This window comes from Schistocerca gregaria, chromosome 4 (genome assembly GCF_023897955.1).
Source record: "Schistocerca gregaria isolate iqSchGreg1 chromosome 4, iqSchGreg1.2, whole genome shotgun sequence".
Lineage (NCBI taxonomy): Eukaryota > Metazoa > Arthropoda > Insecta > Orthoptera > Acrididae > Schistocerca > Schistocerca gregaria.
In genome coordinates, this window is record NC_064923.1 from 315,119,071 (window position 1) to 315,134,381 (window position 15,311).

General features: G+C 38.7%; 1 protein-coding gene across 2 annotated transcripts in view; it reads left to right on the top strand.

Moving 5' to 3' along the window:
- The window catches only part of LOC126267157 (gamma-tubulin complex component 4), a 150,407-nt gene that overhangs the window by 98,580 nt on the left and 36,516 nt on the right, over positions 1-15,311 (top strand). The gene's annotated exons all lie outside the window — the stretch shown is intronic.

Sequence of the window (15,311 nt, forward strand, 5' to 3'; positions counted from 1 at the left end):
TGGATTGCCATTCATAAAAGACACAGTTTCGCCCCCCCCCCCCCCCCAAAAAAAAGCGTTTTGGCATAAAGCTTAAATGTTTAATAGTCTTTTCATTGTGCCTGTCTGTAACTTAAAGCCTTGTCTAAATGGCAAATAGCAATCTATCCTTTTCATAATATTATTGTTAAAGATGAAGAAATATATTTATGTGGCTACATACTGGACATGTATAAGATTTCTGTAAAAATGACTATTTCTGTACAAGAATTCCTGTACATTACAGGAGGCACCATTAAGGAAATACTTCTGTTATTAGTCAGACATTTTATTTCCATTGTCAAAGAGTTTTACAGCTGCATCTTTCACCCGTTTTCAGTGTCAGTTAGATTCACTAAAGGGTTATGCACATCATTTTTCATTCTTAAGTTGTACTCTATTGTTCTCAAACTCAGATGGATGGGTTGATTATGGATTCCATAAGTGAACAAATTTACTGTGAGGCTTTGATCAATTTCCCCAGCTGCTTAAAGAGATGTCTGCAGGACTCTGACAGAGTACTAATTAGTAATTATTTTCTTTTGTGCAGTGAATACTTTTTGCCTAAATAAGAAGTTCCGCAGAACACTATCCTATAAGTATCTGTGACTGAGAAAATACAAAATGTGTTAACTTACTGATTGCTATATCCTCAAAGTTGACATGGGAAAAGTGTCCAAACCTAAACATTTTAGCAGTTTTAACATGAGGTATTTCCACTTCAGGTTTTCATTATTGTGCTCCCATAAGAACTTGGGACTTTCTACTTAGCTTATTAGTTCTTGTTGGTATAGAAGGTTAATAGGAGGAGGGTATTTTTGGCACCACAAAACGGGATGAGCTATGTTTTTTTCCAAGTTTAAAGCTTGCTGGTTTGTGCAGAACCACTCAATAAATTACACAAGAACATAAGAACGTCAGTGTCGCCCTAACTGCCGTCTACTTCACGTCTGCTGTGCAGCGAGCTACCTTAATTTAAGTATTATCTGTATTTTTCTTACTTGTCACTTCTTCTTCTGCGTGTTTTTGCTTTTAGGAAGCTTTAATAGTCGAGTGCTATTAAGTGTTCCATAGATCTCGTGTTTGTTTTGAATACAGTCAGAGAGAGTCCCTTTAGTCAGCCATAGTGCCAGTAGTGTCAGTGTCGCCCTAACCGCCGTCTGCTTCACGTCTTCTGTGCAGCGAGCTACCTTAATTTAAGTATTATCTGTATTTTTCTTACTTCTCACTTCTTCTTCTGCGTGTTTTTGCTTTTAGGAAGCTCTAATAGTAGTGTGCTATTAAGTGTTCCATAGATCTCGTGTTTGTTTTGAATACAGTCAGAGAGTCCCTTTAGTCAGCCATAGTGCTAGTAGTGCTAGTGTTTGTTTTCAATACCGTCCAGAGACAGGTAGTGCTATTTTCCTTGTTTCTACAAGAAGTGGTTAGCAATCACAGTTTAGTCAATAATCAACCGCCTTTAGTGAACTAGCAGTCTAGTTAAAAGCTGATTAACACTCTATAGTAAATTGATTTCTTAGGATGGCTAGGATGTGTGGCTGCTGTGTACGGACACAGGAGGAGCTGGCCACTCTTCGCGAACAGCTGAGCGTGTTGATGGCCGCGGTCGGCCGTCTTCAGGCTGCTGCCTCGGAGTGTAGTGGCAGTGGGGAGTCTGGTGCGTCGCATGGTGCACCCCAGGTGTTAGATGCTTCACCCACTGTCCCTGCTGTCGAGACATCTTCGCGGGTACCGGGCGCGGTTGGGCCACCCTCTCCCCAAGGGGAGTGGCGGGTTTAGCGGCGTTCGCGGCGCACGAGGCGGAGGGTCAATGTGGAGGCTGGCCGTGTGGCATCACCCGCTCTGCCTGTGAGTGGACATGTGGCTGCTCCTTGAGCAAGGTCCGAGCAGGCACACGGGGGGAGGGGTTTATTAGTTATTGGGAGCTCCAACGTTAGGCGGGTGATGGAGCCCCTTAGGGAAATAGCGGAAAGGTCGGGGAAGAAGGCCAGTGTTCACTCTGTCTGCTTGCCGGGGGGTCTCATCTGAGATGTGGAGGAGGCCCTACCGGCGGCGATAGAGAGCACTGGGTGCACCCGACTGCAAATTGTTGCTCATGTCGGCACCAATGACTCTTGCCGTCTGGGTTCAGAGGTCATCCTCAGTTCGTACAGGCGGTTGGCGGAGTTGGTGAAGGTGGAAAGCCTCGCTGGCGGGTGGAATCAGAGCTAACTATTTGTAGTATCGTTCCGAGAACCGATCGCGGTCCTCTGGTTTGGAGCCGAGTGGAAGGCTTAAACAAGAGGCTCAGACGATTCTGCGGAGAGCTGGGGTGCAAATTTCTCGACCTCCGCTATCGGGTGGAGAAATGTAGGGTCCCCCTGAATAGGTCAGGCATGCACTACACGCCGGAAGCGGCTACGAGGGTAGCGGAGTACGTGTGGAGTGCACATGGGTTTTTTTTAGGTTAGAGAATTCCCTCCCTAGGCCCGACAAGACGCCTCCTGAGACGCGGCAAGGCAGGAGTAGGCAAAATGCAACAAGGAATAACAATATTAATGTGCTAATAGTAAACTGCAGGAGCGTCTATAGAAAGGTCCCAGTACTGCTCTCATTAATAAACGGTCACAACGGCCATATAGTACTAGGAACAGAAAGTTGGCTGAAACCAGACGTAAACAGTAATGAAATCCTAAACTCTGATTGGAATGTATACCACAGAGATAGGCTGGACAGTGAAGGGGGAGGCGTGTTTATAGCGATAAGAAGTGCAATAGTATCGAAGGAAATTGACGGAGATTCGAATTGTGAAATGATTTGGGTGAAGGTCACGGTTAAAGCAGGCTCAGACATGGTAATTGGATGTCTCTATAGGCCCCCTGGCTCAGCAGCTGTTGTGGCTCAGCACCTGAAGAATAATTTGGAAAATATTTCGAGTAGATTTCCCCACCATGTTATAGTTCTGGGTGGAGATTTTAATTTGCCGGATATAGACTGGGAGACTCAAACGTTCATAACAGGTGGCAGGGACAAAGAATCCAGTGAAATATTTTTAAGTGCTTTATCTGAAAACTACCTAGAGCAGTTAAACAGAAAACCGACTCGTGGCGATAATATATTAGACCTTCTGGTGACAAACAGACCCGAACTATTTGAATCAGTTAATGCAGAACAGGGAATCAGCGATCATAAAGCGGTTACTGCGTCGATGATTTCAGCCGTAAATAGAAATATTAAAAAAGGTAGGAAGATTTTTCTGTTTAGCAAAAGTGACAAAAAGCAGATTACAGAGTACTGACGGCTCAACACAAAAGTTTTGTCTCAAGTACAGATGGTGTTGAGGATCAGTGGACAAAGTTCAAAACCATGGTACAATATGCGTTAGATGAGTATGTGCCAAGCAAGATCGTAAGAGATGGAAAAGAGCCACCGTGGTACAACAACCGAGTTAGAAAACTGCTGCGGAAGCAAAGGGAACTTCACAGCAAACATAAACATAGCCAAAGCCTTGCAGACAAACAAAAACTACGCGAAGCGAAATGTAGTGTGAGGAGGGCTATGCGAGAGGCTTTCAATGAATTCGAAAGTAAAGTTCTATGTACTGACTTGGCACAAAATCCTAAGAAATTTTGGTCCTATGTCAAAGCGGTAGGTGGATCAAAACAAAATTTCCAGACACTCTGTGACCAAAATGGTACTGAAACAGAGGATGACAGACTAAAGGCCGAATTACTAAATGTCTTCTTCCAAAGCTGTTTCACAGAGGAAGACTGCACTGTGCTTCCTTCTCTAGATTGTCGCACAGTTGACAAAATGGTAGATATCGAAGTAGACGACAGAGGGATAGAGAAACAATTAAAATCGCTCAAAAGAGGAAAGGCCGCTGGTCCTGATGGGATACCAGTTCGATTTTAAACGGAGTACGCGAAGGAACTTGCCCCCTTCTTGCAGCGGTGTACCGTAGGTCTCTAGAAGAGCGAAGCGTTCCAAAGGATTGGAAAAGGGCACAGGTCATCCCCGTTCTCAAGAAGGGACGTCGAACAGATGTGCAGAACTATAGACCTATATCTCTGACGTCGATCAGTTGTAGAATTTTGGAACACGTATTATGTTCGAGTATAATGTCTTTTCTGGAGACTAGAAATCTACTCTGTAGGAATCAGCATGGGTTTCGAAAAAGACGATCGTGTGAAACCCAGCTCGCGCTATTCGTCCACGAGACTCAGAAGGCCTTAGACACGGGTTCACAGGTAGATGCCGTGTTTCTTGACTTCCGCAAGGCGTTTGACACAGTTCCCCACAGTCGTTTAATGAACAAAGTAAGAGCATACAGACTATCAGATCAGTTGTGTGATTGGATTGAGGAGTTCCTAGATAACAGAACGCAGCACGTCATTCTCAATGGAGAGAAGTCTTCCGAAGTAAGAGTGATTTCAGGTGTGCCGCAGGGGAGTGTCATGGGACCGTTGCTGTTCACAATATACATAAATGACCTGGTGGATGACATCGGAAGTTCACTGGGGCTTTTTGCAGATGATGCTGTGGTGTATCGAGAGGTTGCAACAATGGAAAATTGTACTGAAATGCAGGAGGATCTGCAGCGAATTGACGCATGGTGCACGGAATGGCAATTGAATCTCAATGTAGCGAAGTGTAATGTGATGTGAATACATAGAAAGATAGGTCCCTTATCACTTAGCTACAAAATAGCAGGTCAGCAACTGGAAGCAGTTAATTCCATAAATTATCTGGGAGTACGCATTAGGAGTGATTTAAAATGGAATGATCATATAAAGTTGATCGTCGGTAAAGCAGATGCCAGACTGAGATTCATTGGAAGAATTCTAAGGAAATGCAATCCGACAACAAAGGAAGTAGGTTACAGTACGCTTGTTCGCCCAATGCTTGAATACTGCTCAGCAGTGTGGGATCCGCACCAGGTAGGGTTGATAGAAGAGATAGAGAAGATCCAACGGAGAGCAGCGCGCTTCGTTACAGGATCATTTAGTAATTGCGAAAGCGTTACGGAGATGATAGATAAACTCCAGTGGAAGACTCTGCAGGAGAGACGCTCAGTAGCTCGGTACGGGCTTTTGTTAAAGTTTCGAGAACATACCTTCACCGAAGAGTCAAGCAGTATATTGCTCCCTCCTACGTATATCTCGCGAAGAGACCATGAGGATAAAATCAGAGAGATTAGAGCCCACACAGAAGCATACCGACAATCCTTCTTTCCACGTACAATATGAGACTGGAATAGAAGGGAGAACCGATAGAGGTACTCAGGGTACCCTCCGCCACACACCGTTAGGTGGCTTGCGGAGTACGGATGTAGATGTAGATGTAGATAATTTCCTATTTTACCTATTGATGTTTCTTTGCTTGTGTTTAGTACAATGCTTGTTTTGCTTGTGCGAGCAATACAAACATTTTACTTAACACAAACAAAGAACTGTCGGTAGGGGAAAAATGAAAAAAAAAAAACTCTTCTATATGGTTAAATATTGATGCATCATCTTGTGTAAAATATTCCTGAGGTAAAATAGTCACCCATTTAGATCTTTGGGCGGAGTCTACTCTGACATGCTCCTGGTGGAGAATGGAACTTTAGCTCCCTTACTGGGACAGGTAAATTAGAAAACTTAAAAAGGAAGTGGATAGGTTAAGTTGGATATAGTGAAAATTAGTGAAGCTTCATGACAGGAGGAGCAGGACATCTGGTCAGGTGGATACTGGGTTGTAAATACAAAATTGAATAGGAATTATGGAATTGTGGGTCTAATAATGAATAAGAAAATAGGAATAGGTAAACTACTATGAAAAGTGAAGTGAACACATTATCATAGCCAAGAAAGACATGCAGTAAAACCAAGAACTGCCCCAATTTAATCCCCGTACCACAGAAAAGATTATAGAAATGAGTGTCAGTAGTGAATGTAGAAATTTAGATTATTTGTAGAAAGTGAGGCTAATAAGTATTTTTTAAATTTCCTTTTGAACTAGCAGAGATTCTCACTTTACTGTTTTATTGGGGGTTCAATAACACTTAGGCAGTTTTTTGTTCTACTGATTTTTATTTGTATGAACTAGTTTTCAGCTTATTAGGTCATTTTCAGATAACTATTGGCTATTGTTTACAAGGAGCTTGTGTTCGTATGAACCAAATATTCTGGACTAAGATACAATGCACTTACATAAGATCTTTAGTTGTGGTATTGTCAAACGGCTCTTTTCACATTTTGTTCTGTAAAATTGTTCTTTAACATAATAAATCACATTTTATGGTTTGTCAGTACCATGTATGATAACAATTAGAATTATTTAGAATACACATTATTACAAAATTAGAATTTTTTGGTGTTTGTTGTTAACCGTTGCACTGGACACTAATTGTTGGTTGCACAACAGCAATGTTTTCTTTGGGGGGTTACATTTTGTTATTAGAAAAATTATGCATTAATAAATACTATAATTACATTGTTAGAGTTGAGTTACAGTTAGGAATGTAAACACATAAGGGATATTACATTATATTGGGGTGTGAATTTGTTTACTATTGGGACACTTTGTGGTTAGTAGTAGGTTTACTGTATTGTGTAAAGTTTAAGAGTGGTGATGTGCTCAGTTGCAATTGGTCATTTATAACCAACTGGGGATGTAGAGCTAAGTGTTTGTTAATTTCAAGTGCTTCTAGTATGCTGAGCTTTCTGCCTTTGTTGGGTGTGGCTTGTTGAATATCTAACCACCAAAGTACATTACTCCATTCTGAACTCTGGAAATGAAAATTATGTGTTTGGTTTGCATTGTGATTGTGCATATCACAATCCAGTTGACAATGATTTTTATTATTAGTAAGAAAGTTCAGTAAGGAGTAATATATTGGGAAGTGAGTGTCAAATGAGTGTAAAAGCTCAAATATCCTTAAAGGAGCTTGTGCAAGATGTGTGATAATCTACTTTGCACGATAATCTTACTGCTCCCTTCTACTGAGGAAACACTTTTTACTTCAGGTCCAGTGGCCCACAAGGTAATTAAAAAATAGGGAGTGAAACAATGCAAAGTATCCAACACTCGTTTCTTTCAGTCAACACAATGACAGATGCTTCTAAGGATATAACATGCCAAACTTAGCTTCTTAATTAATTTAACAAAGTGTTGACACCATTTGACTTGTTATCCAACTGGGCCCCAAGTTATTTTGTACACTGGGTTTCATTTGATATGTGATCATTAATGTCTACTTCTGTTGTTAAAAGATTGTTTGTTTGAAATTGTATTAATGCAGTGTTAGTCTTTGCATGATTAAGAGTTAATATGTTATCTGTGAAACACTTGTAGGCCAGTTGAGCTATTAACTGAACTGTGTCTGCTAGTTTACAGTTTTTTAACTGCACTGTAAAGTAGTTAAGAGATCATTAACGTAGGTTACAAATAGTTCCTGTGCTGTTCCACATGTTATGTTTCCCCTTTCTGAGGTTATTTTCATGCCTGAGATACAGTTTATTAATGAGAAATTCTTTCAGTTATGGAGGTAAGATTCCATCCAAGCAAAGGGATACCATTAATACCGTAACACTTTACTTTTGCTAACAAAGGAAATAAATTTCCTGACAGAGTCCAAAATCATTGAGAATATTTTGTGAATAAAACTTTCTAGATTGCTTAACATACACATTTATTTACAGTGTTGTTTCAGCTACTGACATCAGATCAAAACTTAGTTCTTTTAAAACAATGTTCAGTGTTAGTATCAACGAAACCTATGCCAACTCGGCATCGAGTTGACATTTCTGTGAGACTTAGATTTTATTGATATTGGCACTGAACTTCGTTTTACAGGTTATAAGTTTTGATCTGTTAATGACAGTAGCTGAAACATTATTATAAATGAAGGCATATATTAAATGATCTAGACACTCTGTTCAAGAAAGATCCACACAGTCAAATGCTTTGCTATGGTTGCAAAATAGACCAACAGGGATTTTTTTTAGCTCTATCATCCTATCGTTTGTAAGGTTTTGTATTTCTTTCTGTGTGGGGAATCCTAGAGTCCTTTACAAAAGCCAAACTGAGAGGAAATTAACATGTTCTGCTCTGTTAGTTGAATCAGTACTATGATACACCACTTTCTCAAATACATTTGAAAAGTTTAGATGCGAACATGTATACTGTGTTACGACTGTGAAAGGAACCTGTGATCATTGGAAGCAGTGCCACTAATTCCCTCAAAAAATCGAAAGACACACACACACACACACACACACACACACACACACACACACACACACACACACACACACAGATGTCATACTAACAAATGTACGTCCACCTGATGATGGAGGTTTAAAGCTTTGAAATGCATCGTGGTTATAAACAAACAGTGACTGCTAACAGTAAACTTGTTGTTTCATTTAATTAACAGTTGAAAATACTGGAAGATGTAATAGAGATCTATAGAGGTCACTTTATTGTCTCCAGTTTTTATAGGGGGATTACTACAGCATATTTCAAACTGTCGAGAAAAATGGACCAAGTCATTGATAGATTATAAAGATAACTTAAAGGTAATACTATCAAGTTGGCATAAGATTTTAATATTCTTCTAGAAACACCATCTTAGCCAACAGAATCACTTTGTACTAAGTTCTATTTATGTGCTAAGCCAAACAGCCAGTTGAATTATGTATCACTGTCTGTTTAAAATCCTTGACATATTTTCATTATTCATTTCTTAAGATAGAACATTCTTCAGGCACAAAAATAAATGTGGGCACATGCAAAGGAAGTGTTATAGGATCAGTAATTTCCACAATTTATATAAATGATATAGTGGATAATGACAAAACCTTCACGAGGCTTTTCACTGATGATGCTGTTTTATACAGGTAAATTCTCCTGCCGTGCTCCAAAAAATGGTAGGCCTATCTACAAAAGATCATATCATGCACCATCTGAAAGAGAAGCCTGTTATTAAGCAAAATGTGGGGCTATAAAATTACCAAATATGCAGCAACCAGTCGCAAAATCATTTTTTATTTATTGACTTTTGCAAATCGATTTGACTTTGTTTGACCTCTGCTTAAGACAGTATTACTACTCAGTGCACATATTGGTTGAAAGCACTGATGATGGCTGTTATCAGTTGAAATCGATTTGCAAAAGTGAATGAATAAATAAAACATGATTTTGCGACTGGTTGCTGCATATTTGGTAATTTTATGGTTTATGGTCACTGCACGACTTGGGAACCACATGGAGCCCACCATTCAAAATGTGGAACCTCGCCAGCCAAAACTGTTACTCATAAACTGAAGCAAGGTAAATTCAACATTCAAGATGACAGTTAATTTAACTAACACCACAAATGCAGCAAGAAAAATAAGTGTTGTTTAATGGGTGATAAGCCATCTTAGAGGCCTTGCACACGAGATAAAAAGCATAAACAGTGAAGTAAATGCTTCAGGTCTTATTAAACCTGGTGCTCGTCTTAACCAATTGCTTCAACTGTAAACAATATCACTCGAAAGACAATGAAGGAAGACTTTATTGTGATCTTTGGTGGTGCAAATAATGGTGCACACAATGCTGGTTTGCATCCTGTTAATGCCTTAAAATCTGCTCTAAACCACCTAAATGACTCAAACGTCACTGATCTAGGTATTCCACACAGGTATGACTTGCCTCAATTCTCGTGTGTTAACAGGGCAGTAGCATATACAAACAGTCAATATGCAGAAATTTGCAACTGTTACGCAAATGTACAAATGGTTAATATGCAAAATTTTAGTAGAGATCTTTGCACCACTCATCGCCTTCACCTCAATCGGCCCAGAAAAAGTCACTTAGCCTCCATTATTTGTGAAATCGTCGATAATGCTATGAACAACATATACTGAAAACACACACATTCGAAGAATTAGTGCTCCCCAACACAAGAAGACTGCAGGAATGGGTATAGGCAGATGACATAGGACAAATGGCTGCTGAAAACGCCAGGTAAAGCTGATTCTTCCCAGTCTCCCAGTACATGGAAACAGACCAACTTGAATAAATGGATAGTGAAAAATACCAAATCCACTCCTGTCAACTGATATTTCTTTCTGAGTGATAAATGTGTAAGTGGTTCTGGAAATCAAAATCTGGATATTTACCATCAAAACATATGTAGCCTGAGCAACAAGATTAATGAACTCTTAATTAATATCCAGGAGCCACAAGATATAGACTGTGCCCATGTTCTGTGCTTTAGTGAGCACCATGTTATGTCAGATATTGGAAACTTGCTATAGATAATTACAGCTTAGCAACATCTTACTGTAGAAAATTGATAGAAAAAGGTGGAGTAGTGATCTATGTCAGAAACAGCATCACACGTAGCGTAATTAATGTGCTGAATTTTTGCATAGATCAACTGTTTGAAGTGTGTGCCATAGAGCTGGCTTTAAATAATTCTTACATAGCAGTAGTAGCTTTATACAGGGCACCTTCAGGTAACTTTAGCATTTTTTTGAAACAGATAGATGCACTCCTAATATACATAATTAAACTCGGTAGAGATGTCATAGTTGTTGAAGACTTCGATGCAAATTTCCTAACAAACTCCAGAGACAGAATAGATCTTGAGAACTTGATGTCCTCATATAAACTTGCTTCTGTTGTAAATTTTCCCACCAGAGTAACTTCATGAACAAACTCATTAATTGATAATGTATTTATTGACATAACCAAGATTGATGATATAGCTGTCAGGTGAGTCCTGAATGGTTTCTCTGACCATGATGAACAAAGACTCAGAATTAACAATTCAAGTATTTGTGAAATTAATAGTGGTCCCAACTGGAAAATTACTAGGAAATCTACTGCTGAAACTATTGAGATCTTAAAATCATGTCTCCAAAACGTAGACTGGTGTCCAATATATAATGTAGAGAGAGAGAGAGAGAGAGAGAGAGAGAGAGAGAGAGAGAGAGAGAGAGAGAGAGATGGTACATTGCCTCAAAAAAATCAAATGACCCCAACCTTTTAAATAAATATAAAAAAATACTGTAAAATATTGAACAAAATCATTCAGAAATCAAAATGTATGTATCTGTGCTCAAAAATTAAAAACTCCACTAATAAAATCGAAACTATATGGGAAGTGATACAAAATGAAACTGGTGCAAATTACCCCAACAAGACCCAAAATATTCCTCTTAACAATGAAGATAAGCTAGTTCAAAATCAAGAAACTGTAGTTAAAATCTTTAATGAGCACTTTTTAGCTGTTGCTGAGAAAACAGCATGCAAAGGCTCTTCAGAAAAGGCAATAAAAACTCTGAAAGAACTTTTCCCTAACGCCATAGGTGTGGCCCCTATAACTGTGCAAGAAGTAAGAAAAACCATAGTGTGTCTAAAAAGTAAAAATTCATTGGGTGTACACAATATTTCCAGCAAGCTGCTAAAAGCCAGCTGTAATCAGCTCTCTATAGTTCTAGCTCATATACTCAATTCCTCTCTAAATCAAGGTATCTTCCCTGACAGAATGAAGTATGTTACTGTGAAGCCCCTCTACAAAAAAGGTGATCCCACAGATGTTTCCAACTATCATCCTATTTCTCTTGTAACAGCATTTCCTAATCTAAAGCCTATCAAAAATGAATATATATCAGGGTTGTGAATCAACTTGAAAATTTTGCACTAATTAGTAAACAACAATTTGGTTTCAGATCAGGTATATCTACAACCGAAGCAATTTATGCACATTCTAATGTTTTAGAATGCCTAGACAAGGAAAAATTACCCTTTTGCATATTCTGTGACCTGACCAAGGCTTTAGACTGCGTCGATCACAGAATACTTTTAGTAAAAGCAGCCCAATATGGAATCCGTGGACAAATGGGTAACTGGCTCAGATATCTAGAAGATAGACAACAAAATCAAGGGCCACTCCTTGGTCCCCCTCCTGTTTATTATATATATTAATGACCTACCCCTGTCCTGAAACAGTGCTAGCAATATCACAATGTTTGCAGATGACACAAGTATAGTGACAGCCAGCAAAACCACCACTGATGTAGAGTTAAATGCCAACCAAGCACTTGCAAATGTTCCGAACTGCAATAAACCTCAGTAAAACAAATTACATGCAGTTCCAGTCCAGTTACATAAGCCCAGAAGAGATTTAACATTGACACAAAAGCCAAGAGTTACAAAGCATTCAGTGCACAAAGTTCCTAGCTGTTCAGATAGATAACTGGCTCACTGGGAATTCCACATACAGCAAACATTAAAAAAGCTTAACTCAGCAACATTTGCCATCAGAATAATCTCCAAAATTAGAGACATCAACACATCAAAGTCTGCATAATTTGGCTAATTTCATTCAGTGATGTGCTATGGAATAATCTTTTGGGGCAATTCACCACTTTCAAAAAAAAAGTTTTTGTAAGCCAGAAAAAAGTAGTCCGAATTATATGTAGTGTTCCTCCAAGAACCTCATGTTGCAATCTTTTTAAAACAGTTAGGTATATTAACCAGTACCTCATAATATCTCCTCTCACTCATGGCTTTCATACTTCTCAATTCCTCTGAATATGAAACAAAAGAGGCATACCATCATTATAACACAAGACGGAAAGATGATATGCACTGTGAACGGATAAATCTCTCTATGGTACAAAAAAAAAGGGTAAAGTACACAAGAACAAAAATCTTTAACACAGGCTCGATTAATATAAAGTCTAAAAGAAAATAAAATGCTATTTTAAAAAAAAGCTAAAGGAGTTCCTACTGGAAAAAAGTTTCTATTCTTTAGATGAATTCTTCAGCACAGATAAATAATTTGAGTAGTAATTCAGGTTATTTCCTTTGTCATTGTATCTGTATTGTTTTTTTATCACTATTGTAATTCTGTATTGTATTGTTTATTATCTCTATTATATCATTGTGTTGTACCAGTTTTGAATCATTCATCTACCATGTGTAATATACCAGTATGTGTTGTGTTGTATGATATCTATATTGTACCTGTTTTGACTCGTTCCACATCCATGCATAATCACGCCATTGTAGGGAAACGCAGAAAGGCTTGCAGGAGGTTGATGCATAGTAGAGGAAATGACAGTTTAATCTCTACACAAAAAAGTAACTCATTGCATATAAAAAGCAGCACAACTCATTGTATGATTTCATGATTTCAGGACCATCACTGATAGCCATCACATCTATTCAGTATCTGGAAGCATGCGTGTAGTAAGATTTAAAGTGGAACAACCATGTAAAACTAATTGCAGATTAGATAGATGCCATTTGAATTCATTGGAAGAATCCTCTGGATGTGTAGCTGCCCACGAAGGAAGTAACGTAAAACCCCCCTCATTTGACCAATACTTGAACACTGCTTGTCAGTTTGGGATCCATGTTTGATGTCTGGTAGAAGAAATAAGAGATGATCCCAAGAAAAGCAGCACGTTTCATCACAGGCTCATTTTTGTAAGTGTGAAACTGTGACAGAGTTACTTATTTGACACTAGTGTCAGAAGCAACAAGAGAGGAACTGCAAGTTGGCTTGCAGAGTACAGGTGTATATGTACTACTTAATGTACTGTATACATACTACTGAATTTACTAATACTCTCAACTGGCATCCTCATCAGTTATTCTTCAACTATATGACACATGTTCTTCAGTAGTGACTGCTACATCTAAACCTATGGAACAACAATTGATATCGACTCCTGTGTGCTCATAGTGACTCACTGTATTTTTCACTTTTCTCTTCATATTTCAACACTTGTCACACTTTCCCCTGATGCTGTTTTCGTCACCTTGGAGTGGCTTCACCAGCAATTGTCATACACTTCGTATTTCATTTAAATAATTTCTAATTTTTTAGCCTGTCCACCTTTCACCTCAAATTTTTTCACTTTCCCTATCACAATGAAGCTTTGAATGTTCCACATTTAGTAACGTTAAGTGTCACTGAAAGGTTTGCCATGGATAATTGATTGAATAAATCGTAATCTTTTTTGTGCTTGGGATATAACTCCATATCACTGTCAGAGCTACTCTTCAAACATTTCAGAATCTTTGTTATCGCACAATGCTGTATAAGAAGCTCTGATGGTTTTATTCTTTTGTAAGAAATATTACGATTAACAACCTTGATACAGTGTAACTTGTCTGGCATGGTAACTAAAGCAGAGATTTCTAAACGAAATTGTGTTTATGGTTTATGAGGCCAGTTTTGAAAGCAACTGTCTTTCTAGTGTGGTGCTAGTATTCATGGATGGAGCATGTTCTCTGTGAACTGTGAAAGTATGAACCTCATTCTGTCACACGTTCGCTTGTTATAACTTCAAAACGTGAGTGCTGTAATAAAAACAATTTCATGAAATGTGATGTGCCAGCAGTAATAAGATTTCTTTTGGCACAAAATGTTTCAGCAGGAGATACTCGTCAGTAGTTTGTACTGTATATAGTCCAAACATTGTAAGTGGAGCTGTTGTGCTGCTATGGGTCTGATTTTTTAAAAGTGGTGGAACAAACATTCATTATAAAGATAGGAGTGGGAGGCCTTCTGTTGTGAGTAAAGAGCTTGTCAAGAAAACTGATGAAACGATTTGTGAATATTGAAGATACATTATTTCTGAAGTTTCTGGACAATTAATTCCTGCAAATTTCTCGAATGGTTTTGTATTTGGTTGACAATGATAACTTAAGCTACCACAAGTTCTGTGGTTGGTAGCTACCGGAATAGATTCTACCTTAGACTTCCTTTCATGCTACAAAGTGGAAGGAGAAGGTTTTTGAAAGAATTGTGACTGATGACAAAAGTTGTGTGGCATATGTAAACGTGGAACGATAGTTGATGGCTTGGAGCCATACAAATTCTCCATACAAGTTGAAGAAAGCCCACCAAATTTCATCACTGAAGAGAGTTACGGCTATGGTTATTTGGGATGCTGAGGGAGTTTTGCTGGTTGAATTTCTGGAGCGTGAAGTGATTATCATTTCAGATGTTTATTATGAAACTTTAAAAGAAACTTAAGCAATCCATTCAAAAGTAATGCTATGGTATGTGGTCATGTGGTGTTGTATTTTTGCCTGACAACACGTCTTCACAGTGCCCAAACAAACTCTAGAAATTCTGAAGCAATTGAAATGGGGCATTTCTGTTCATCTTCCACACAGCTCAAACTTAACACCACATGATTTTCATTTCTTCACTTGCATGAGGAAGTGGCTTGCTTTGCAGCACTTTGATGAAAATAGCTAACTTCAAAATTCCATGAAAGATTGGCTGCATGAGTAGGCAGCAGAATTTTATGTAG